Here is a 26,777-nt window from a genome sequence, read left to right as displayed (position 1 = left end):
ATTGTACCCAAGGCACTTATTACTATTGGTACTATCCTTGCTTGCCTTTGTCACAATCGTTCTATTTCTATTTCTATTTTGCTATCTTCTCCAATTCTTTCTCTTCTACTCTGCTGTCTCCAGACACTGCCACATCCACTATCCAGACTTTGTTGTCTTTCTTATCGAGGATTGCTAAATCAGGGTGTTATGTGGCAGGTGCCTGCCTGTCTGAATTCTAAAGTCCCAGAGCAATTTAACTTCTTCATTTTCTATGACTTTCTCTATTTTATGATCCCGCAGGCAAATGATATTTCTTGCAGATCTTCCAATGCACCATTGTTGCTACTTTGCATGCCGTTGTTTGTAGTCAATCTGAGCAATCTTTTTGCAGCATCTTACCATTGTTTCTTCAGCTTCTTTGCATAGGTGGCGCTTACTGTCTGTTGCTGTCTTCTCAATTCCGGCTTTGTATGCATTTGTCCTTAAGGAACAAGCTTGATCTTCTGCAGCCGGAATTAGTCCCTCAGTCTCTTTCTTCAACTTTCCTGTTCTTAGCCATTGCCAGTCTTGTTGTTATATGCTTTCCCTGCTATTTTTTAAAATGTACTGGCCATGTAATGCTTTGTCTTCCCATGCCTCCATTCTGTTCTTCATATTGTTTTTTCCAGAACTGGTCCATTTGTTTCAAATATTCTATTCTTGTTCTTGGATTTGATCTGTAATAACACATCACTATCTCTTTGTTTTCAATCATTGTGTATTTGCGACAGGCAAAGAAACACCTTTTTCCGGTGCAGTACTGTTAAGGGTGGCATGAACTAGAAATTTTGGGAACTTCTGATTTAATCCATTGCTTTTGCTGGGATTTTAGTCCAAGGATTTCTTGTGTAGTACTGAAATTTTTCCGTTGTGATAGCAAAATACCAAACATTCTTCTCTGCAAATTCTTCTTCTTGAAAGAGAGGCAAAGACAGAGAAAAGAAACGGCTGTGTTTCTCTCAAGCAATGTTATTATTAACATCCATGTCTAGCAGTACTGAGTCCAAATGAACATCTGAATAAACTGTCTCCTGGTCTCTTAAAAACCTTGAAATAGTAAATGGATCCATAAAAGGAATCATTTGATATCTCCATTCTGTCAGGTCTGAGAAAGAGTGGCTTCTTTAGGAAGAAAATGATTTCCTATTTTGATAGGGACAGAAAGCCAGAAGAAACACATACGTAGCTATATTTTCAGTCAGATTAATGATTCATGGATTCACAATGACAGGTTCCAGTTTTGGCAGGTTAGATTGAAACTACATTGAAAGCGACCCCTTTAACAAAATATAAATTAATTTCCATATAAAATGATCTATGGACCTATTCCTAACATAGCTCTGTTGAAAATACCTAGATTTAAGAAAATTACAGAAATTAGGAAATAGATCTACAAACTTTTTAAAGGGCAGCAAAATTACATTTTCTCCAATGCATTATTAACAAAAGATATTGGTAATCAAACATTGTGGTTAAATTAAGAGGGTCAACTCTACCGGTACACCAGACCAAGAAATCTATTCCGCAGGAGGACTAAAACTAATTTTTACTGAAATTAGATATAATAGAAACCTGCAAGCCTGATTCTGCTATACCTCTTTCCACTTTTTATATTCCTAGGAATTAGGGAGGTGTTTGCCTGAGTCACTTCTGAGTGTTATCTCATTTTGGACAGTTTCAGTGCTTTTTGCTGAAAATATAGTTCTTGCATATTTTCCTTATCCTCTGTAAGGTATGATAAGATTGATTGCCAAGTTAAATAATAACAATAACAGTTAATAAATGATTAACTGTTGTTTTTTTAAAATTTGATTTATATGCCGCCCTTCTCCGGAGACTCAGGGAGGCTTACAATGTGCTAAGCAATAGCCTTCATTCTTTTGTATATTTTTACAAAGTCAGCTTATTGCCCCCACAAACTGGGTCCTCAATTTACCTACCTTAGAAAGGATGGAAGGCTGAGTCAACCTTGAGCCTTGGAGAGATTCGAACCAGCAGAAATTGCAGGCAGCTGGTCTTAATAACCAGCTTAATAACAGGGTGCCTTAGACCACTGTACTACCAAGGCTCTTTTGGCCAATTGATGGTGGTGAGCATACTTAATGTCCTGTTTTCCCCACAACAAGCCTTGAGGTGGGTTGGGCTGAGAGAAATTGACTGGTCCAAAATCACCCTGCCGGCCTTTATCCTTAAAGGAGGCTTAAAACTCACAGTTTCCTAATTTCTAGGCTAGCACCGTAGCCACTACCTCAAACTGGGTTTCCTCATAATTAATGATGCTGTAAGAATAGCTCTTGGGGAAAATGTTTAGGACCCCTCTAAACCAGATGAATAGGAGGGCTCTAATATGTCTGGATTTGCACTTTTAAAATAAGTAAAAGAGTACATAGTGTTATATAAAATAGGAACCTGGTGTCTCAAATGGTTTTAACTACATAATCAGTCACCATTGGCCATGTTTCCTGGAGTGGATGGAAAGCAAATCCAAAACATCTGGAAGATATTAGATTGTTTTTCCTTGAACTTAAGAAAGGAAGTATATTAGAAGATTTATCGAATCAAACTTTTTAACAATGCCTAACTGCACTATCAAACCCACATCGTGAGTCAGTGTAATATTAGAAAACGGATTCATCCTTTGCTAAGTTGTTTTGAAGAAACTAACTCAGCATCACACGATCAGGATTAGATTTAGCACAATGCAGCCAGAAAGATGGCACCCTTGTGTATGGAGCTACATCTCCTTAAATCCTCTTCAGTATACTGCTTCCTCAAGTTCCTCAGGTGAAAACTGTCACTCAGTTGATCACATTCTGCAATAATGTTTTATAAAGTGGAGCTTCAATTCCTCTAAACCAGGAGAATTATTTTACTGCCCAGAAGGGAACCTAATACATTTGCATGCATTCAAGATGCTATAGAGACAAAAACTTCTTTGTTTAGGCAAGCATGTAAGTATGCACCACAGGAGTCTGCACATCACACAGCAATCCAAAGGGGCTTTGCTTTTCTCTTTTGCTAGCCCAGGACTTTGCTTCTGCTTTCCCAGTAATTGAATGCTCTGTCTGATTGTGATTTGTGTTCTGTATCAACTGCATTGTTGGGCCTTTGCAGGGTCAATACTATGTTTTTCCAACAATGTTTTCCATGTTTTCCTGTGAAGGTGTCCTGCAATTTTTTCACAGTGATAAGGTGAACTGAGTTACTACATATTAAAAAAAATGAAATGGTTAATTTACTTTATTTTATTTATTCCAGTTGCCTACAAAACAAAAGTTGCCTCCCTACAAAAAGAAAAAAGCAACATTTCTATTTCTTATTTACAAAATTCCTACAATAGTCATGCAAAAGCGATGGAGTTCAATTAAAAACTGACAGTCTTTCAATAGAGACAGTAATATCACCATGGAATGAATGAAGGTAGATGGTAAGAGAAGTCTGATGGAGATATCGTCTCCATAGATAGTGGAACTGGCTCATTAAATTGCATATTAACAGCAATACCATAATCTTTTGAGCTTGCACTTCATCCAACTGTTCATCAATGAAAATAGGACCACACTTGCATACTTGTGAATTATATTCACTCTCATATTACAGACCAGAGTTCCAGTCCACCTCCCCATTATTGGTATACAACAGAAATTTCTTATCCACTTGATACCTAGTATATATTCATTTCTCTAATATTGTCCATTAAAATATGTCCAGTACTATCTTTTGATGAAGAATGTGTTAAGATACTGATGACAATAGATTACATTAAAGAAACTTTTTAAAAACTTAATTGAATTTTAATCTCACAGTGGATCTGGTTCTGTTATCATTTGCATGGCTCATTTTATCCCTGGAACAGCTTTATTTATTTGTTTGCTTGTTTGTTAAACATGTACAAGATAACAAATATAGGTATGAACATAAATATAAACAAAGGAAATAAATACAAATAAATGAGGACATTTATTGAGATATTGAGGGACATTTCCAAGGATAAAATGAAAGCAATGGACTGATAGATGCACTGAACATGCATGGTCTAAAACCATCAGGATTGAATGGGGTTACTCCATGGACTTGCAAATGAGACAAGAAGTAAACTGTATAACATATCTTATCTTGTTCTATGACGTAGGCAGACGGTTGTTCACTGTAAGTTCCCAGTGAAATCAATTCATAAGCACTGCAAACTGTACAACAATAAAAATAAAAATAGTCTAGTGAAGGGACACAAGGCAAATTTATCTGAACCTCACAAGGTAAAAACACTCTACAATGGTTTGTCACCCACAGAACAAATGGAAACACTCCCCTCTTCTATTGTTTCCTTATTCCTTGCATGGTAAGACTGACCATTTTCTTATTTGTGCCATTGTAGAACAGAGAAGTGTGAATGGATTTTTCTTTTTTTGAATTATTAAAAGGTCCTAGAAAGGTAGTAAAAGTACATCAAATTATGTTCTGAACCACAGAGTAGAGCAGATAAGCATCTTATCTTGGTATGAAATCGCATGCCTATGCAATAGTGTTACACAATCTTTCAGTCAAGACATAAATTCTATTTAGAGCATTGCTGTCTCTTAAATAGAAAGCTTACTGAGCCTTAAAGTGAGAATATGAGTTCCATTTGCCACACAGCTATAGAATGTTCATTATATGGGGATTTCCTTGGCCGCACTCTAATCCCTGAAATTTCATTAACCTCAAAATGGGTAAGATAGTGATGTGTATAACTTTGAACCATTCTATTGAACATTTTCAGACAAATAAGGAAGTCAAAGAGTGATGTGGTAGCCTAGTGGTGAAGATACTTGTTTGGAAGGTTCAATCCTAGTAGTGGCAGATGTTTCTCTTGTAGGATCCAAAGAAAAAATTTCTGCTGCGAACTCAACGTAGGCATCAGGAAGGGCATCTGGCCAGTAAACGCTCAGCTCTATCCAGTCACCCTGACTCTATCCCAAATTAAGGGACTATAGGGTCATAAAAAGAAAAAAAAAGAGGGCAAAGAGCTACAAAGGAATCACTGAAACTCTACAGTATTTTTCCATTATTCTTATACCTGATCTATGAGTGGGCAGAAAGAAAGTCTTATATATGAAATTGTTCTTGTCAATTGAAAATTCCATATTCACCTCTGGTTGAACATCTTGGAGGAAGTGGAGGAAACTGAAATAAATCTTGGAACCTTTTTGCATTAGAAATTCAGACAAAATGTTTTTTTTGGAAAAAGAGAGGAAGTGATTCTTATTTTTTTTTTTTAAAAAAAAAATCTACTGTTTTAGTTTCGCTGCAGTATCTCTGTCTCTGTCATAATATCTCCCAATTTTCTCCATCTGTTAAACTGGTAATACAAATCAACACAGACTCTTCCCTGGCACAAAAAGAAAAATAAAGATCAACATTTGATGAGTCTCATCAGTAGTATTCTATCAAGAAAAAGAGAGAAAATGCAGGACCCATGCAATAAATGGAAAGCTTTGGTAGGAGGCAAAGACAAGTAATCATTCAAAAACCCACCTATTTTAGTTATGGAGAAGGACTGTCATGCTGAAAATGTTCCTTTTTTGGGGGTGAGTGGTGGGTGGGAGGCAATTCTCTTTCAATGTGAAAAGAGAATTTAAAAGTACTTTCAACTGGGGAGAATATGTTGATGCTGTTTTCATTGGCAGAATGTTAATTACTGCAGTTGTTTAGTTGTGAAATAGCCAAATGACATGCATTCATTATACAAACTTTTTCCAATAGTCTGCCCTACCCATGTCTTCCCACAATTCAATTAAATCCCAAGGGAGGAAATCATGAGGGATCTTCTACCGTTAATCATTGGACAGAAGTCAGAATGACAGAAACGAATGGTAAATGACATCACCTGTAATACCTTTCAACAATCAAGTACAGGCAGTCTTTGACCTATGGCCATAATGGAGTTTGGCCATTATATGATGGTGTAAAGTGGGTCATCATGTGACTGACCCAATTTTACATATTTTTTTTCAATGGTTGTTAAGTGAACCCATTATTCTCATTGGGCTTTTTTTTTGGCTGAAAATCAGAAGTAAACGCTGGTTTTTAAGAAAAAAACATAAATCAAGTCATGTGATGTGGAATGCTGCAAACAGCTATAAGTGAGAGCTGGTTGCTGACCACCTCAAATGCAGTCACGTGATTCTAGAGGGGGCACTCATTGGAATTTCAGAACTGAGTTGTAAGTATCTTTTGGGGCGGGGGCTCTATCATAGCTTCAAATGGTCGCTAATCAACCAATCATAAGTCTAATGCAACTTGTAAGCTTAAATAGCTTACTAAGATATTTTTTAAAAAACGGACACCAATAAGGTAAAAAACAGAAGCCTCTGGAGGCAATGCTTTAGAAATTGCAAGTCAGGTTTTGATTAATGCTAGTATTAAACCAAGTCAAACTGTATAGCAATAGCAATAGCACTTAGACTTATATACCGCTTCATAGTGCTTTTACATCCCTCTCTAAGTGGTTTACAGAGTCAGCATATTGCCCCCAACAATCTGGGTCCTCATTTTACCCACCTCGGAAGGATGGAAGGCTGAGTCAACCTTGAGCCAGTGAGATTTGAACTGCCAAACTGCAGCTAGCAGTCAGCTGAAGTAGCCTGCAGTTCTGCACTCTAACCAGGGGTGGGTTCTACGTACCTTTACTACTGGTTTGCAACGGGGCCATGCTCGCTTGCTTCATTTGTGCTTCTGATTACTTTGGGGTCAGTGGGCAGAGCCTCCCACCGGTTTTACTACCGGTTCTATAGAACCGGTCTGAACTGAGGCAACCCACCACTGACTCTAACCATTGTGTCACCTCGGCTCTTCTTCTGCATTTTCCATCCATCTCAGTGGGGCTGAAGTTATAGCTTAGGTTTGCCAGCTAATTCTTTATTTCAAGGAACTGTTCTTATTCATGAGTATCTAACATTTTTTCAAATGAATTGGACAAACTAGTTTTTCCTTTTCTTCTTCTCTGACTTTGAGGACACGGCCAGATGGTAATCCGTTTGTGCAAAGATGGTAGATTCACAGTTTTGGATTCTAAAAAAATATTTTTTTATTTTATCAGTGCTAGAAACTAGATCATATTTTGGATGGTATTACAAGAAGGATTTGGAGTTCAAACCTGACCTTTATGGGCAACTTAAACCTGGTGGAACAGAAAACAGACTACGATTCAGTCTTTCCTTCTCTCTTATGTACAGAAATACAAAAATAATATGAAAAATGAAGAAAGTAGTTCCTGTATTCACAGTATGTGTTATGAAGATTACAGTAGGAATCCTGTAAAACTGAGCCTTTTTGTGAGTATATCTTTTGAGCTATATGCTGATTTCTGCATAATGATTATTAAGGACAAGCCTCTTTTCACTGCTGAAAGGAATAATTAAAAATACTCGTGGATAAAAGGGACACTATAATTGCAAAAAGTAACTTTAATTTCTATTTGTCATCTGTTTGAATTGTTCAAGGTATTATTGTTATGCAGCTTTGGAGCATAATTATAAGTAGTTATAACTCTCAGGACCTGGATATTCTGCTCACAGACACTCATGCTCTGATATGGATTATTGTAATGTGCCCTTGAAGTGTATTCGGAAGCTACATCTGGTGCAAAATGCAGCAGCATGGGCAACTATGGGCATTTCTTTCTCAGTGCATGTTACATGTCTGCTCTGTGAGCTATATTGATTTCCAGTATCCTTCCTTGTTCAATTCAAGATCCTGGTTTTATGACACGAGACTGGGTTATATGAGGGATCATCTCTCTTTGGGTACATCCCTTTGGGTACAACTACTACTTAAGAAAGGCATGTTATGAGTTCTATCTATAGAAGAATGTCATGTTCTGTAGAGTTGTGATAGTGCAGTGGTTAGAATACAGTATTGCAGGGTATTTCTGCTGACTGCCGGCTGCCAACAGTTTGGGAATTCAATTCTCACCGGCTCAAGGTTGACTCAGCCTTCCATCCTTCTGAGCTCGGTAAAATGAGGACTCAGATTATTGGGGGCAATTCACTGACTCTGTAAACCACTTAGAGAGGATTATAAAGTGTTGTGAAGCGGTATATAAATCTAAGTGCTATTGCTATCTGGTGGGACCAAGGAAGACAGCCTTTTCTGCTGTGGTGCCCACCCTGTGCATTATCATCTCCCTGGATCTTAGATTGGCCCTAACCCTCCCAGCCTTTGGGAAGGCTTTGAAGACATGCTCTGCTGCAGTTCTTGGGAGTCTGGCAATAGTGAGCTGATGTAAGGATAAATTCTGCTGCTGATCATATTATTTTGTTTTAAACTGATTATGGATGCCTTTCATTGGTTTGTATATTGCTTTTTAACAGATTTTTATTGGGTTGTTTGGTTGTGAGCTGCCAAAAATTGCTTCGATGAGATGGGCGGTCAAACAAGCTGTGTAAATAATAATAATAGGGTAGTATTTCAATTTAAGTTACTCACAAGAAGTGCCTTTACAATCAATTAGACAGTCATCATGATTAATTTAAAGAATCCATCACTTTCAAGGAACTTCATTAGTCAAGAATGCTACCCATTAATTCTTGAAACAATTTCCTAGGAAAAACATTTATTCATGCATTCATTCAATCAATAGCACCACAGTTTATTCAAATAAAAATCATTCAGATTCTGACGTTGGTAATGCAGCATTTAATAAAAATCTTACAAAGTGTTCCTTACTTTGGGGTTCTTCAGGTGGCAAGTCTAGATCACCAATGTCTGAATAACAGCCTTCTTTCTTTCTCAGTATAAACATTCCGGGAATGTCCCTTCCCAGAAGGCTGGGTCCACAGGGCTGCAATAAAATTAGCTTTTAAATATAATCACTAATGTTTCATTAAGCTCCTGTTAGGTTCTGTTATTAACTTGATGATGCACACTTTTCTTGCATAAATGATTTTGTGTCCAATTTGTCAATTCTGTACAAGTTATCAAGAGTACAAAGCAATAAACTTTGGACAATATTCCAGTTTATGGGGAAAGCCATAATGACTCAAATAGATAAATACATTTATTGCAGTAGCTTGTTGTCATACAGATCACTATGCTCACAGGCTTATAGAATGGGAAGAAAAGCATCTATATGCAATCCAGAGAAATTGAAATTAGATGACGGGGCAAGAGGTGCCAAAAAGATAAATTGGGACAAGCTGTTAAATGTAACCATAACTGGGGTGCATATTTATGTAGGCAGCCTTAGAATGTGGGGAGGTCAAACCATTATTATGTGTATCTATAATTAAGGAACAAAGGAGGAGTTAAAAACTAAAATAGAGAAAAAAAATAAATTCATAGTTTTATGACTTCTTTTATGACTTCTATTTTGGATGAGCTTTTAATATTGGTACCTAAACACACAAGCAGAAGAGTCTAACCCCACAGTTGCTTTCTCCAACATCTAAATCCAAACCTTTTGAGTGTTCTCACCAGATTTTAATCTCTTCCAGTTGTTGAGTAAAGTCTTCTTAAAGAGGAAGCCATATGACTGGCACTTGGGCACTTGGACTGGCAGGATCCCACACTACTGGCCCTGGCACAGACAGCCCTGCCAAACCATATTCTATGATAGTTAGATTTTGTAGAATTAGGGGAGGATTTTGAACAGCTTCTTCTGCCCTGTATATTTGAAAAAGAGGGATGTTCCAGTCCCACTTTCTCCATTATTTCAGGAACAGGGATGAAATATCTTATAGAGGGCACCTGTAAATTGGGCCATGCTACCTCCCCCACCCCACCCATAGGCTGGAAATATCCCTTTTGGTCTTTGGCAGGGGAAAACATTGGAGGCTGAAACATGCTGATCCAGCCCTCCATTGACCTTGGATGCCAAGAAGTTTTTGAGGGACAGGGTTGAAGAGAATGCTGGCAGTTGGACCAATAGGCCATCCCTCTGGCAGATAAGTGCAATAAGGCTTTCCAGGAAGCCAAACTCTTATTCTTTGGGCTCCCAGAAGCCTAATATATTTGGGGGGGGGAAGGGGTACAAAATTGTTTATCCACAAAATGGTTATTTTGGGCTTCAATTGGGGCTGAAGATTTGCCTCTATGATAAACAATCTGAGTCTCTCGTCCACTCCCTTTCCCCCCCTCTTCCTCTCCCTCCCCTCTCCCTCCCTCCCTCCCTCTTTCCTTGTCTCTTGTCACTATGTAGAATAATAGATCAAGGTTTTCTTATATGTCTGAATCTTTGCTAATAAAATTACTCTCTATTTACTACAGTAGCTTTTCCAAAGAGTGTTTTCAATTCATGAGAGTCAGAACATGATTACAGGACATTTCAGCCATGAGGTTCATGAGTTATGTTGTTATTGGGAGTGTCTTAACTTTCTCCACTTTAGAGGACACTGGACAAATAGAGAGAGAAGGCGTTTTGTCCTTGTCATTTAATAAATAGCTTGATTTTTTAGTTTATCTGTATTTTACTTTCAACCTGATTCAGGTATATAAATCTTTCCTGCATTATGAGTTCTTTGCCACTCAAGCGACTTATGGGAGAGCTCTTCAAATGAACATTTATGTAGGAAATAACGTCTGTAATGTTAGAGTAGTCCCATTGACTTATACTGAACCAGTCCCATGATTAAAATTAAATTTAAAATGCTTTGCAGGTTTGTGATTAGGAGGAGCGTGTGCATCACATCAAATTCATGTTGAGTTTGTAATTAAAGCCTCCTGCCACCCGTTAGTCTTTCAAGAGCAATTTAATAAGGTAGCCGTACAATGTAATGCCCTCGTGATTTCCAAAGCAATATGAGAATCATGCAGGCGCATATTCAATAGACTCTCAGAGCTAATAAATACGTTCTTTCATATCCTATGGAATTGCCCCACAAATAGATTACTTCATACTTCATACTTATTAAGGGGGTGGAAGATACCAGAATATTTTAAGCTACTTTAATAGTAATTAATAATATACCATTTATAAGAATATCCAGTATTATTGAAATGTGAAAAATAAGATGAATAGTAAAACAAACAATATTTTGCAGTGGCATTGTAAGGTCAGATAGACTAAAAGCAATGTATGTACGGAGAGGGGGGGGGAGAGGGGGGGAGAGGGGAGGGAGAGAAATTTAGTTTTTCTTCCTTTTTCTGGAACATACGTTGGCTTGTCAGCCATTCCTGATATTTTTACTCCAGGTTTGTGAAAAGGAAAGATACAGAGGCATTACCAAACATGGCTGAAAATATGCCTGGAAATTGAATTGAACCTCCTGCCGTTGAAACTGGTGGATGGTTTTTTTTCCTCCTGCTGTCATGTTTTGCAAGTTCCATTTTTCTCCTGATGCAGGATGCAAAAACCATTTGCATAAATCTTATCCTTGTAGCAAAGGAATCTAGGCCTGGTGTGATAGAAAAAACACTGAGAAACCAACACATAGTTTGGTTTTCCAATCTTCCCAAACAGATTTTCAGACCTGGCTAGTAATGGCTATAGTCTTTGTTTAATTCTAGATAGTGTGACTTTAGAACTGGTTCAATTTGTTTACTTGATGAGAAAAATCCATTTACTATAATTATAGTATCTCTCTATGGCTACATTTGTGCTTTATGCTAACATCATCAAAATATTGAATGCATTACTACTGGTTGAGTATATTGTACTATATACTCAATATATAAAGTCATACATCTTGGTGCAGAAATCAAGCCAGAATGTAGGTTGGTTGATTTTGAATGAGGGTGTTTTGTGAACCAGAGCATTCAGAATAACAGAGTAACAGAGTTGGAAGGGACCTTGGAGATCTTCTACTCCAACCCCTGCTCACCCAGGAGACCCTATACCATTGCTGACAAGTGATTGTCTAGTCTCTTCTTAAGAGACTGGACATTGACTCTCCAGTCTCTCCAGTGATGGAGCACTCAAACTTCTGAAGGCAACCTCATTGTTAGGAAATTTCTCCTTAGTTCTAAGTTGGATTTCTGCTTGAGTAGCTTCCATCCGTTGTTTCTTGTCTTGCCTTCTGATGCTTTGGAAAATAGATTGACCCCCCTCATCTTTGCGGCAGCTCCTCAAATATTGGAACACTGCTATCATGTCACCTCTAGTTCTTTTCATTAGACTAGCCATGCCCAATTCCTCCAATCATTCTTCATATGTTTTATTCTCCAGGTCCCTAATCATCTTTGTTGCTCTTCTCTTCACTCTTTCCAAAGTCACAACATCATTTTTATGATGTGTGACCAAAATTGGTTGCAATATTCCAGGTATGGTCTCACTAAGAATTTGTAGTGTGGTACTAGTACTTCGCATGATCTTGATTCTATCCCTTTCTAATGCAACCTAGAATTGCAGTGGCTGTTTTGGCTGCTGCTACACCCTGCTGGCTCATATTTAGATGATTGTCCTCTAGGACTCCAAGATACCTGTCACAATTACTGTTATTGAGTCAGGTTCCACCCAATCTGTACCTGTACTTTTGTTTTTTCTTATCTAAGTGTAAGATGTTATTTTTTTTTATGTTGAATTTCATTTTGTTGGATAGGGACCAATATTCAAGTCTGTTGAGATCAGGGGTGAAATCCAGCAGGTTCCGGCAGGTTCTGGAGAACCGGTAGTGGAAATTTTCAGCAGTTTGGAGAACCAGTAGCAGAAATTTTGAATAGTTCAGAGAACCGGCAAATACCACCTCTGGCTGGCCCCAGAGTGGGATGGGAATAAAGATTTTGCAGTAACCTTCCCCTGCCATGCCCGCCAAACCACACCACACCCACCAAGCCATGCCCATAGAACCGGTAGTAAAAACAATTGGATTTCACCACTGGTTGAGATCCATCTGGATTTTGAGCCCATCAGCTGGGGTGTTGGCTATTCCTACCATCTTAGTGTCATCTGCAAATTTGATGAGTTTTCCTACTGTTCCCTCATCTAAATCATTTATGATTTATTTGGCATGTTCTGTTTTTGACAAAACCATGTTTACTTTTGTTATAACTTTGCTTGCTTCTATGTGTTTGCAGATCTGTTACTTATCTTTTTGAGGATTTTCTCTGGTCAGGCTGATTAGTCTGTAGTTTCCCAAATCTGTTTTTTCTTTTTTCTTTTTTGAAGATGGGAACTACATCAGCTCTTTTCCGGTCCTTTGGCAGTTTCCTAGTTGTCCAGGATCTTTGGAAGATATGGTTCAATGGTTCCAAAATCATGTCTGCCAGGTCCTTTAGAACTCTGGGATATAATCCATCAAGTCCTGGTGATTTGAACTCATCTAGAGTAGACAGGTGTTTTCTTACCACTTTCTTGCCTATTTTAATTTGTATTCCTAGTCTTTTACAGTTATGTTTTGGTAGGTTGGGCTATATTCACATCATTTGAATTAGATGTCTAGAAGCAGGGCAGCTAGGAAATGTAACATTCATGAACATACCTCCCCAAAGTGGACAACGGACATTTTAGATCAGTGTTCTCAATTGTAGCAACTTTGAAACATGTGGACTTCAAGAATTCCCCAGCCAACATAAGTCCACAGATCTTAAACTTGCCAAGATTGAGAAACTTTCATCTAAAGGTGCACAGGAATAAGCAAAGGATGTATCTTATAGTAATGTAAATAATATTAACACTCCAGATCAAACAGTATTTCCTTTCAGTGGGAATTCTGGGTATAAAGAGAAAATTTTTTTCCTGAGTTCTGAGAAGCCAAGATTCACAGTTTCTTATTGCCAGTTCTCAAAATCATTATCAGTACCAACAACGACCATAAAACAGCCACAACAACAGATTTTTTCCACTGAATTTATTTTCAACTTCTCACTGAACCTTCTGGAGAAAGAATGCTATAGCCAGCATAAAAGAGAAGGGTGTTATTGCTTGGACTTTAAAAGTTAATAATTATCTTGCCTGTCAGCTTGAATGATGGATATCACTATTGAATTTATGCTCTGTCAATTTTCAGCACATTAGCCATCTGTCTATTGACCTTATGGGCTGTCAGTATCTTGAAGTCAAACATATGGACCCAACAGGGATCACACATGGATTTTATATTTTTATGAATGACAGCAATGGAGAAATGAAGACTGAGCAGTATTAATCTATAAGGAGAGGAAAGGAAAAAGGAGAGGAGAGGAGAGGAGAGGAGAGGAGAGGAGAGGAAATGAAAGGAAAAGAAAGGAAAGGAAAGGAAAGGAAAGGAAAGGAAAGGAAAGGAAAGGAAAGGAAAGGAAAGGAAAGGAAAGGAAAGGAAAGGAAAGAAGGAAAGGAAACTAAATAGCACTGCAATGAATGAGGCTAGAGAACTGCAGTCATGCTATTTGCTTTTGTTTGAAATGTATTCAGTGGAATGAATCCATGACAAGCTTTGTTACTATTACATGAATACAATGCTAGTAGTTATTTAATAAAGGATAGAATATTTAATATTAGCATTTAAGAATATTTAATATTAGCATTTAAGAATATTTAATATTAGCATTTAAGTAAAAAAAAGATTATATTCAGAGAATTTACAAATTTGATTTATATCATTCTTAAAAAATAAATTTAAAACTGAATACTTTCAAATGACAAAGTAATATCCTAGCATCTTGCAAGCTCTATGTAAACTCAAGTGTAACACTTTCTTTAGTTAGAAACAATTCAGCATTAGTTATTATAGATTATGATGATACCACATAAACTAAGAGGCAATGTAGAAATTGGTGTATGGACATGGTAGAAATTATGAAGGTTTGCAAGGACAGAAAATTATAGAAAGATATAGTGAGTATAAAGCTAGTTTGATCTGGTGGTTAAGGCAACATACTAGATACCAGGAGACTGTGAGTTGTAGTGCTGCACTAAGCATGAAAGCTGGTTAGATGACTTTGGGTCAGTCACGCTCTCTCAGCCAAACCACCTCCCAAGGTTGTTGTTGTGGGGAAAATAGGAGAAGGAAGGAGTATTAGGTACATTTGCCACTTTGACTTATTTATAAAAATAATGAATATTGGATACAAAAACAAATAAAATAAATAAGTAAAAATGTGATGGTGTAAAACATTCTAGATTTATTTAGATTTCTTTTTATCCTACCTCCTGTCTTTAATTTCTTTTCCCTACTGTTTTGCTTTCTCCAAAAGGACATGGTATCTGCCTACATTTGTAGACGTATGTATGTAAGCATAAATGGGTTTTTCAATACTGAGTCAAGTGTTGGAAATGAATAGTTGGGTAGTAGGGTTATGGATTTTTCATTATGTTTTGTGCATTTAAGAAGCAAATTTGGACATTGTAGTCATGAAGAAAATGATAATTGGTCGATAGGCAAGTGCTATTTAGTGCTATGAGGCTTCAATCAGAAGTATGCTTGAAAAACATTGGTATAGATCTACCCCATATAGAGAATATAGATAAGTTAGTTCTACTTTGTTAGAAGGCTACATTAACAGAATCTTGAAAATCTGAAAGTACACATCGTCTCCTTTGCATCCCAAGAAACTAGGAAAGCTCTTTCCTGAGCCTCTTGTTTCACCTATTATTGTGGACTATGCCTTCTCTTATGTGGCCATTCCCTAGCAGCATCTCTTTGCCAATTTTTCTAAGGTATGTCTTATATATGACATAAAATAAAATAAAAATTGCGCCCATATGTCCATTCATTCTTGCAGTCATTGCTCATGGTGGCAATTGGGATGTATAATACAGTGATCCTATGGAGATCTCTGATGTTCCTGGATGTTTCTTAAGACAACTTCAGCTATTCCAGTGTATATTGCCATGGATTGGCAAAGACGTCAGCTGGTGCACAATCTGAATTGTGGCCCCCACATATCTGTCACTCCAATTCCCACTTCTGCCCCTTACACCCATGCAGGAAAGGCAGGCCTAATTAGCTGGCTCCTAATTAGCTGGCCCATGCAGGAAAGGCAGGGCAACCAGTGTCTACCTTTTTCCATCCCATCCTCATTAATTTCTGTTCTTTTCCTTTGTTTTTGCAGATGTTTGCGCTAACACTACTCCTTCCTTCCTTCCTTCCTTCCTTCCTTCCTTCCTTCCTTCCTTCCTTCCTTCCTTCCCTCCCTCCCTCCCTCCCTCCCTCCTTCTCATGTTTCTCTATATGCTCAGAAAAACTTTACAGCAAGGAAAAACTGGTAGTTCAGTCTCCTAATGCAAAAGTAGTAGAAACCCTATACTGAAAGTTAGACGCAAAGCAAAGCCAAGTTGGGACAGACTTGGGAAAGGAATGTAACATATTTCACTCATCTTAGATGGAAATCAAAAGGGTGCCTCCTGGGAGATGCAAAGGTTGAATGGGGGACTGAGGAAAGTTCATTGACTTAACAGAGTTGGATCCATTGTGAGACTATTAAAATGCAGCACTTGTCAATCAGCATACAGAGCAGAGCAGAACAAATCTTAACAGCCTGATGGCTCAGGATGAAATGACTGCATAGCACAGTAACCCATCATTGAAGAGGAAGGGGCATGCTAGGCACTGCAACCAATCAGAGCTGGGGCTGTCACTATATTTGAATGGCACACTGGGTGTCATCTACTTGTAGGACTTAAGATGGCTCAAGTCAGAAAACAGCAGTTTTCTGCTGTTGAATTGAAACAGAAAAAGCAGAGGCATTGAGCACATTTGCAATGGACTGGGAATGGGAGGCATACAATGTCATCATCACTCAGGAAGTGGGCGTTGACTTGTTCAGAGTATTACTAAATCTCCGTCTGCATACTATAAAGTATGCATCACTAAGTTTTCTCCATGTATGTCAATCTTGGTGGAGAAACATCTAAAATGATTATTTTCAGAACTTAAAATTAATACATTTCTTAGGAATGTATTTTCCAGTAGACTGGAAAATGATGAGTGTTAAAGAGCATTCAACCACCTTATCAACTCCATGTTTAGCAAAATATCTAGTACACATAGAAAAAAATATTTATACTTTCTTATTCTTCTAACTTAGGCAAAAATATAATAAGTCTTGTAAATTTCCTTACCTATATATTAGGTGAATGATAGTTTCCCTTTTACTACTTAGTGTTAGTATAAATTTGAGCATACAGTTTTATAGAAAAATACTGTGTTAGCCAAAATAATAAAAAGTGATGTCCTAGGATTTTTATTTATCTTGAAGATAAATGGCTAATATTTTTAAAGGAAAAATTATTTAATTTTTAAACTATGTCAGCCTCTAAAATACAACATGGCTGTCAATCTGAAGAGGTATTAGAAATGAATACAGCATTGATCACAATTAGTGCAGAGCAATTTAAAATTTATTTGAAGAGTCCTTACAACATGAAGTGTCCTAATAATTTGCAATTACTTAAAGTTTCACCTGCTCCAACTCCATTTACTTCTCAAATCAGTCTCTTTAAGGGATGTGAAGTGGCACATTGCAAAGTGCGATCAGAGCAACCTGGAGTAGTTACTAATTCTAGATGCACTTCTGGAGTTTCTGCTTATCAAGTTGTTTCTATGGATGCACTTCTCCAAAAGGTCACTTGAGGATTATCTGCCAATGGGTGACAGGAAATGTAAAGGTGGTGAGGAGAGAATTAGAACACAATGAACATCAATAGCCCATTATCGAGTCTCTATGGATTCATAGCAATTACAGCAAGTAGAGTGCCAAGACCACATGGGAGAGTTATCACAGCAATCAAAGCCAAGAAGGATGATGCAGAGCACATCAGCAAAGTGAATTAAAGGGCTCTGTACAGTAAAAAGATCTATACACAGAAGCCCTGTTCAGTGCTAAAAGATTTGAACCATGGAAGGGAGACAGGAAGCCTGCTGCCCGACTCTCTTTCCTCAGGCTCCTGAATCTTGCTAGGAGGTCACACTACACACTTGTTAGACAGGGCTGTGACTCTAACTCTTCTCCCATCCAAGGCTTAGCCACATTTTTGCAATCCGGGTACGTGCATGAATATACATATATACACAATATATGATCTTTCACACAGCTGGGAAAATTGGAGTATCCTGCTTTCCAATCACAAAGAGCAGGGTTGCGAAACTGGGGGCCCACAGGCTGGATGCGTCACACGCAGGCTACGCCCACCCCAGCTCCACAAAGGGAAAAAAAGTCATTATACGTCATGTGACGGCAACATGACACCGTGGGCTTGACACCCGTGACATAGAGTATTTATGGAAACCATTTTCCAGTGCCCTTTGTTATAACTTTTTCTCCAAATTCTCTGGTTAGGAGGCCTAAATAGGAGTTGGACAACTCAAAGCTTTCAGGCTGCAATACAGGCCAGACCTCATTTTTTAATACACCCCCCCTCCCAAAATAGAAATGAAGCAATGCTTTCATTTTTTTTCCAAAATTGCACCATGATCATCATGATTATCATCATCATTGTCTTTTCAGCCATTTTTTTACCCCAAACAGAACTTTGTACCTCTGAAATTCTAAAGCGCTGAAGAATGAGGTGGAACTAAAATTTCAAAAAAAAAAAAAAATCCTATGGAAGTGCCAGTTTGCTTCAATGCAAGGTATTAATTATTATCTTTAAAACCCTAAATGGCATGTGGCCAGGTAATTAAAAGAACCATTTCATCCACCCATCCCACCTGATCAAGGAGGAAAAGGATTGTATTTTTCAGAGTATAAGACACACTTCCCCCCCAAAAAAAGAGGGTGAAAATTTGGCTGCATTTTATAGCCCTGCCCACCCACCGGAAAATGGGGTGCTCGGTGGTGGCAATAGGCTATGGCAATCCCTTTAGCCTGAAACAACTGATTTTTGGGAGGCTGATCCAACCGACAATCAGCTGCTTGTGCTAATCTGGCTGTGCTGAAGCTGAAGCTGAAACAGGCTGTTTGCTGCAAGGAGGCAAATTTCTGGGAGGCAGAACAGATTTTTTTTCTTGTTTTCCTCCCCCAAAAAGGTAGGTGCGTCTTACAGTCCAGAGCATCTTATACTCCAAAAAATATGGTATGCTATAGATTCTGTCAGTTAAAGAATTTTAGCAGGTGGGGTCCAGAAATTGTCTAATGTGGCTCTCACTTTCTAGAATACTTTCCCACAAAAGGTGAGGCCACCTGGTCCTTTAAAAAGTCTTTGAAGACCTGCTCTGCAACTTGCATGGAGCTTACCTGGAGGTGGTTGGCACCTCAATGTCCCTCCCCCACCTCTTAAATTTTAAAATTTTATTTCTGTTTTTATCTGGCTCTTTTATTGATGTATCACATTTTAATAAGGTTTTTATTATTTACTTTACTTTTACTTTACCTTTATTAGATTTCTATACCGCCCTTCTCCCGAAGGACTCAGGGCGGTGTACAGCCATATTAAAACACATAAAATTTACAAAATTTAAAAACCATTAAAATCAAATATACAAAAATTTGGCCCACAAATTAAGAATTTAATTGTACATAGCCCAAAGTCACTCTGGAGTGACATGGGGGTATCTAAATTTGACATAAATAAAATGGCAAGCCACTCAGAATCACAGCATTTGAGTTGGATGGCTACATTAATCTCTTAAATAAATATCCACAAGGAAAATAAAGACTTCAAAAGTATAATCTCAGCAATCGTCTTTCTTTCATTCTCCCTCCTTTTCTTTCATTTTGTTCTTATACTATTTCAACTGAAATCCAAAGAGCCTACTTTCAAACAAGATCTGGATTTGCTTATACATGCAATAAGAATTTAGCAACATCTGAAATCAGGAGGAAATAGATCATGCATATTACTTGTCAAGCTCTAGGAAAATCAAGAGATCCGGATAGTTCAGAAGATTTAGTGCAAGCTTAAGCAAGCTTAAACTCTCTACAAGAATCTGAACTACTAATGGCAAAGAGAAATTAGCCACAGATAAGAGAAAAATGAATTCAAGGTGGGCTGTACTTAGATCTCTTGTGGGTGTGAAGGGGCTCATGTTTGAGTCCTCCCTCGGGCTCAACCTGGTCATCTCCTACACTGCTCTCCTTTATTGCAAGTATGGATGGCTTGGAAAATCTTTCATATACAGCTTTTTTTGGTGAACACTTAGTTTCTATTTTGCGATGCTTGTGACGAAGGTTGCTCACAAGACAACATCCTGAAGGTACCTAAAGAAGAGTTTTAGAACCTATTGTCTATGTCTTTTTAGCATCTTTGAATTGCAGCACAATATCATCTCTCACTAGGGAAGTCTGTTTTTCATTATGGGATGATATACCATCTCCAATGAATGGCAGTCTTATGATAAAATAAACTTCAACCTAATTCCAAACACAAATGCCCTTTTTTTCTCTTTTACCATCAGTTTTTCCTTCTGTCTCACACAAGCTTCCCCAATTACTTTAGAATGAAGTACTATTTATCAGCTTACCTTAAAAGCATATTTGAAAAAGATGGGTGTTTATAGAGTTGAGAACTGCAGGAGAAGAACATCATGAAAAATGTATATGATTCCCAGAGTTAATCACAGCAATAACACATGTTTACTGACAGGCCTCTTCCCATGCAGAACTTTCATTTATCCATTTATCTAGAAGGCAGCTATCCGAGTAAACACAAGAATAATTTACAAGCAAGGAAGTCCAAAGCATTGAATCACAATTTTTCTGACTGGCAAACAGAACGATGGGATCAGTGTAATAACTTTGTACGTAACAAAAGACCTAAAAGGAGTGGAAATGGTTTTGCTGAGAAGATTCCTTGGTGGCGCAGCAGACTAAAGCACTGTTAAGTAACACCAGCTGCTTGCAATTATTGCAAGTTCAAATCTCACCAGGCTCAAAGTTGACTCAGCCTTTCATCCTTTTGAGGTAGGTAAAATGAGGACCCAGTTTGTGGCGGCAATAAACTGACTTTGTATAAAAAGAACACCGCTTGGGGAGGGGGGGGGGCGAAAGCCCTACTAAGCAGGTATATACAAAAGTATGAAGGGTATTGCTTAACGCATTGTAAGCCGCCCTGATTCTCCGGAAAAGGGCGGCATATAAATTGAACCAATAAATAAATAAATAAATAAATAAATAAATAAATAAATAAATAAATAAATAAATAAATAAATAAATAAATAAATAAATAAATTCATATGAAACAATGCCAAGCAACTTGTCCCAATCTTCTTAGAGCCATAAAAATTGTCAATCTGTTTTTTAGTACTTAAAACAGGTTTTCTCTCTCTCTCTCTGAAATGCATTGGTAGAAGATTGCCATTTTCAAGTGCATTCTTTCAATTTGATCATGTCAAAAGAATGCTGTGATTGCCTGCAGTTCAATAAAATCACATAGACCCTCCAGGAAAGAGGAGAGTTGTTCTTAGCTCAAGGTGTCCTCCACTTAAGGATGCAACCAGCAAGAAAACTTCCAATTTTTTTATTTCCGAAGATAGTGCTGGTGAAGAACTCATTGTACCCCTTGAGATGAGATATCTTCAGTCTTAAGATTGAAGTAAATCAAAATAAATTTGATTGATTTTATAAACATCATAGCAAGACGGAATGTAATGATGATAGTCCCAGTTCACTGGAGATCTGGGCAAATGCAAATACTGATTGGTTTCCCCACCAAATAATAAATGAAAGGAATAGGGAGGAACAGGAATAACACAGCTGGATGAAGAGAAGGACTTTATATAAAACCAGTATTTCTTCTAGGTCTTCTAGTATATCCTAGAAGAAAGGATCATGCCAAACCAATTTCCTGAGGGCAGATTAAAAATGATAAAACTCTGCAACACAATACAATCTATTGATGAAACAAACCAGTCAATTTTATGTCTGACAAATGTAGACAGAGTGACCCAAGTGGTTACTGTACAATCACATTTACATGTGACATTTACATATTACATTTTATTAGAGATGTCATATTGGCACATCTGGGAAAACCCAAATCTGAAAGCTTCCAGATTTTCCCCACCCAAAGGAAAGTTCAAGTCCCTGCCCAACACCCACATGTCCATCACATGGTCCAATCAAAGCACTGACCCAACTGGAGATGCCGCCCAGTTCCAGCCGTCCAGGCGCAGGGCAAGATGTCCTTGACTTTCTGAGAAAGGAATGTTATTATGACTATATATCACCCTGGCTCCATACAATCCCACCTCTCAGTTTCCCACAGTAGTAAATGTGGCAGGCCTGAAGATCCAATGAAACAAATGGCTTCCAGGCCTGACACAATCTTTTAACAAAGAAGGTAGTTGCTTCCTAATAAAATAGACTATAATTCCTATTGGAACTTGAGAAATGTATATCACTTTAATACAGGTTCACTTACAATCAATCACTGAAGCAAATATTGACCTGTCTTGATGCTGTGACTAGCCGTCTAGGGTGTTCTTGAGGTAGATCTGAACAGACCTCTGGATTTCCTACTTATGCTATCAGCCTTCTCTTAGGTCAGAAGTATCTAGGAATGATTATTTCCTGGGTATCCAGGTAGAATTTATCAAGGGCAATGTATCTCAATCTAGCAATTTTTAGAGCGTGGGAGCAGCCAGTATGAGAATTCTGAGAGTTTAAGTTCATACATCTTAAAGCTGCTGAGGCTGAAAAATACCAACTTGGTGGATAAATGCAGGGACCAGTAGAGCTCTCCTTTGTATGGGGAAAAAATAACTACTTATAACAGAAAGGACATTGATTTCCCTGATTAGAAATGCAGAAATCAGCATTAGTAAAAAAAAAGTAGTTTTCCAATTCAGAAATTCTACAGGACCTAAATAAATGGATTTGAAATACTCCTAGCTTTAGAACGAGATATCATAAGTAGAAATGAAGTACAAATAGAAGTGAAATCAGCTAACATCCTTGAAGGAAATGTTGTATCTGCTGATTCAAAATGGTGCAGAATGCAGATCCCTTTTCTCCTCAGTATAAACTGGATCCAATACTATTTTCTGCTTCTGGAGAGTACTGCTGCCAGGTTCTTTTCCAAGACAGGCTGAACCAATCCCAGGATGTCTGTAAGGTGCATCAGAAGAATCTTTGTCACTTATATCACATTTAAAAGGGAAATAGGTAAAAAGATGGAAGGTTCCCAGTTTGAACCAAAATTAGAGTTCATTATCAAATCCAAAAAGCCAGGATATTACTTATTTCCGTTTGGTCAATCAAAGCAACTCTGGACTCAGATGGTACATTGGACCTTATATGGGAATGATCAGACAGAGAAAGCTCTATGAGAACTGAGATATCATATCCATAAGATCAAAAGTCAAGGGCTGATAAGACTAATAAGTGCAAAACTACCTGAAAATCAACTTGCAAATCATCTTGAACATAAAGAAATGGAGCAATCAACAGGCTCTTGAGTCATGAAACCAACAGAGCTTTCACTGCTTCCTCACTATTATTTTTGCCATAAGAGTAGATTTACAGAAATTTGTTGTTGCTAGAGTCTGCCAAATGAATGAAAACCTTGATAATGCTTTGGAATAACTAAGGTTGGAGTGACCAGTTTGCTTAAAAGAAATATAAGCAGTTGAGCAACTCTGTCTAAACTCTAAGAGAGACTCTTAGATATATTCTGTTGAAATGTATCTTCTGCCTATCTATCTGCTGAATGTCACTGGAGCGCAATTCTAGTGGTAGTACTTTGTTTGATATGAATGTTTCTGTCCAAGGCAGGGATGCACCTTTAGTACTCACAAAACTGCTCTCATCACCATTAAACTGATTGACAACAATAACTCATGACTAGAATATTTTCTTTAGCCCTAGAGAGCTGTGTCCCCCATCTTTTCCATCTGGTATCTATGGGGAGTTATAATCTCATGGACCACTTCAGTAGAATTCTACAATGAAGTTGCATTACATCAGAGGCAAAATAGTCCTTTTGATTGATTCCTATCTCATGAAGACTTTCAAAGTCCCTTTCAACTCTGCTATTCTGTCATATAGAATAGCATGGCCCTACTCACACGGGGGGAAACACTCTGGACTTGGTTTTTGTCTCTGGTCAGTGGCTGAATGATCTCGATATAGGGGATATAGTGACTGAACCCTTGTCATGGTCGGATCAGTCTCTCCTTCGCTTTGATCTTCAAACCGCTACATCCCACCACAGGGAGGCGGAACTGATTAGGTGGTTCCCCCCCAGCCACCTGATGGACCCGGATCGGTTCCAGACGGAGCTTGAGCCATTTCCTGAGGCTCTGGCTCACGGCTCGACCGAAGACCTGGTGGCCGCCTGGGATAGGGCAGCCGCTGGAGCTTTGGATCGGGTCGTGCCTTTGCAGCCTCTGACTCGGTGCCGATCTTGCTTGGCTCCTTGGTTCACCGAGGAGCTGAGGGAGATGAAGCGCTGGAAAAGATGCCTGGAAAGCGGTTGGAGGACCAGCTGTTCTGAATCTGACCGAACACTGGTAAGGTCTCATATTAAGACCTACCTGGTGGCGATAAAAGTGGCAAAATGTAACTATTTTTCCGCTCTTATTGCATCATCAGATAATCGCCCGGCTGCCCTGTTTAGGATGACCCACTCCCTGCTCCACCAGGAAATGCAGAAGGACCCCTTGGAGGGCAGAGCTGAGGACTTTGTACAGTATCTGTATGACAAAATCACTCAGATTTGGGAACATCTGGACTCTGACTGGGTAGGTTAAGGGGGAATGATGGAGGCAGGTCTTGAGAATATTATCTGGGAAGAGTTTGATTCTGTGACTCCCAAACACGTGGACAGGATACTGGGCAGACTGAGCGTGGCCACATGTTTATTGGACCAGTGTCCCTTCTGGTTGGTGCTGGCCTCTTGGGAGGTTACACGAGGTTAGCTCCAAGGGATCATAAATGCTTCCTTGAGTGAGGGTGTCTTCCCCACCGCCTTGAAAGAGGCGGTGGTGAGACCTCTCCTCAAGAAGCTTTCCCTGGACCCAGCAGTGTTGGCTAATTACCGTCCAGTCTCCAACCTTCGCTTTGTTGTGAAGGTTGTTGGGAGTGTGGTAGTGTGACAACTCCCTCAGTACCTGGATGAATTGGCTTATCTGGATCTATTCCAGTCGGGCTCCAGGCCTGGGTACAGCACAGAAACGGCATTGGTCGCATTGGTTGATGATCTCTGGAGGGCTCGGGACAGGGGCTGCTCCTCTGTCCTGGTCCTATTAGACCTCTCAGCAGCTTTTGATATCATTGACCATGGTATCATGCTGCACCGGTTGGAAGAGTTAGGGGTGGGGGGCACCGTGTTGCGGTGGTTCTCCTCCTTTCTCTCAGAACGGTCTCAGTCTGTGTTGGCAGGGGGGCAGAGGTCGACCCCGAGGCCCCTTGTATGTGGGTGCCACAGGGGTTAGTCCTCTCACCCCTTCTGTTCAACATTTATGTGAAGCCGCTGGATGAGATCATCCGTGGTTTCGGGGTGAAGTACCATCAGTATGCTGATGACACTCAGCTGTGCATCTCCACCCTGGATCACCCCAATGATGCCCTTGAAGTGATGTCCCGGTGCCTGGAGGCTGTATGGATCTGGATGGGGAGAAACAGACTCAACCCATCCAAGACCGAGTGGCTCCCGATATAGTCAGTTGGTACCATCATTGACTATTGGGGGCGAGTCGTTGTCCCCCACGGAGAGGGCTCGCAACTTGGGTGTCCTCCTGGACTCACAGCTGTCTTTAGAAGAGCACTTGACGGCAGTGGCTGGAAGGGCTTTTTATCAGGTCCGCCTGATTCGCCAGTTGTGTCCCTTTCTAGATCAGGACTCATTAAGCACTCATGCCCTCATCACTTCCCGCCTGGATTACTGCAATGCTCTCTACATGGGGCTCCCCTTGAGGAGCACCGAGAGGCTCCAGTTGGTCCAGAATGTGGCTGCATGGGTGGTTATGGGAGCGACGTGGAACTCCCATGTGACTCCCCTCCTGCGCGAGCTGCACTGGCTCCTGGTGGTCTTCCGGGTGCGCTTCAAGGTTTTGGTTACCACCTTTAGAGCGCTCCATGGCTTAGGACCGGGGTATCTACGAGACCGCCTTCTGCCACCAGTAACCTCTCACTGACCAGTACGCTCCCATAGAGAGGGGCTTCTCAGGGTGCCGTTGACTGGCAAACCCAGGGGAGAGCCTTCTCTGTGGGGCCACCTGCCATCTGGAACGAGCTCCCCCGGAGATACAGAGGATTCCGGATCTGCGCGCTTTCTGCCATGCCCTCAAAACATTCCTATTCCAGCAGACTGGCCTGGCCTAACTTCTCTTTTAAATTGCTTTTTTAAATGTTAAATTTGTCTTATAAATTGGGGTGTTTTAAATTTGTTTTCTGGGCCAAAGGATTTAATGTATTTTAAATGGTTTTTAATGTTTGTATTATATGTATTTTATTTTCTGGCTGTTCACCGCCTTGAGTCCTTCGGGAGTAGGGTGGTATATCAGGAACCATATGTATCAATACATGGAGATATATGAACCTCTGTAAAGGTTTTGAGATGTAAATGTTTTCTTGAAACTATCTTGAAACTTTGTCACTGTTTGGTGGGATAGTAATGTCTTGCTTTGTACGAGGTAGATCACCACTTCTAAATGAAGATCATCTGGGACAGACAGAAAGAACATTTTACCTCATTTCCCTTTAATCTATGACTCTGGAAAACAAAATAAAATAACAACAACAAAAATAAACATATGTTCAGAATTGTCCTGAAGAGAAATAAAGTTCTCACCAGCAGATTGCATGCATATTTATATGGACCTTTAAGATCTTAGATGTTCTGCCCTAGCTATTGAGATCTTACTGGAAATTCAGGGGGAAAGGGGTCAAGAATAGACCAAATTGTGGAACCTGTTATTGAAGTTGCCAATGACTTCAGGCAAATTTCTCCAGTGATACACTTCCTAGTTCCCCATCCCCAATTC

This window comes from Pituophis catenifer, unplaced genomic scaffold, assembly GCF_029215685.1.
Source record: "Pituophis catenifer annectens isolate HBS135680 unplaced genomic scaffold, rPitCat1.0.hap2 SCAF_6, whole genome shotgun sequence".
Taxonomy (NCBI): domain Eukaryota; kingdom Metazoa; phylum Chordata; class Lepidosauria; order Squamata; family Colubridae; genus Pituophis; species Pituophis catenifer.
Note: the sequence above shows the minus strand (reverse complement) of the source record.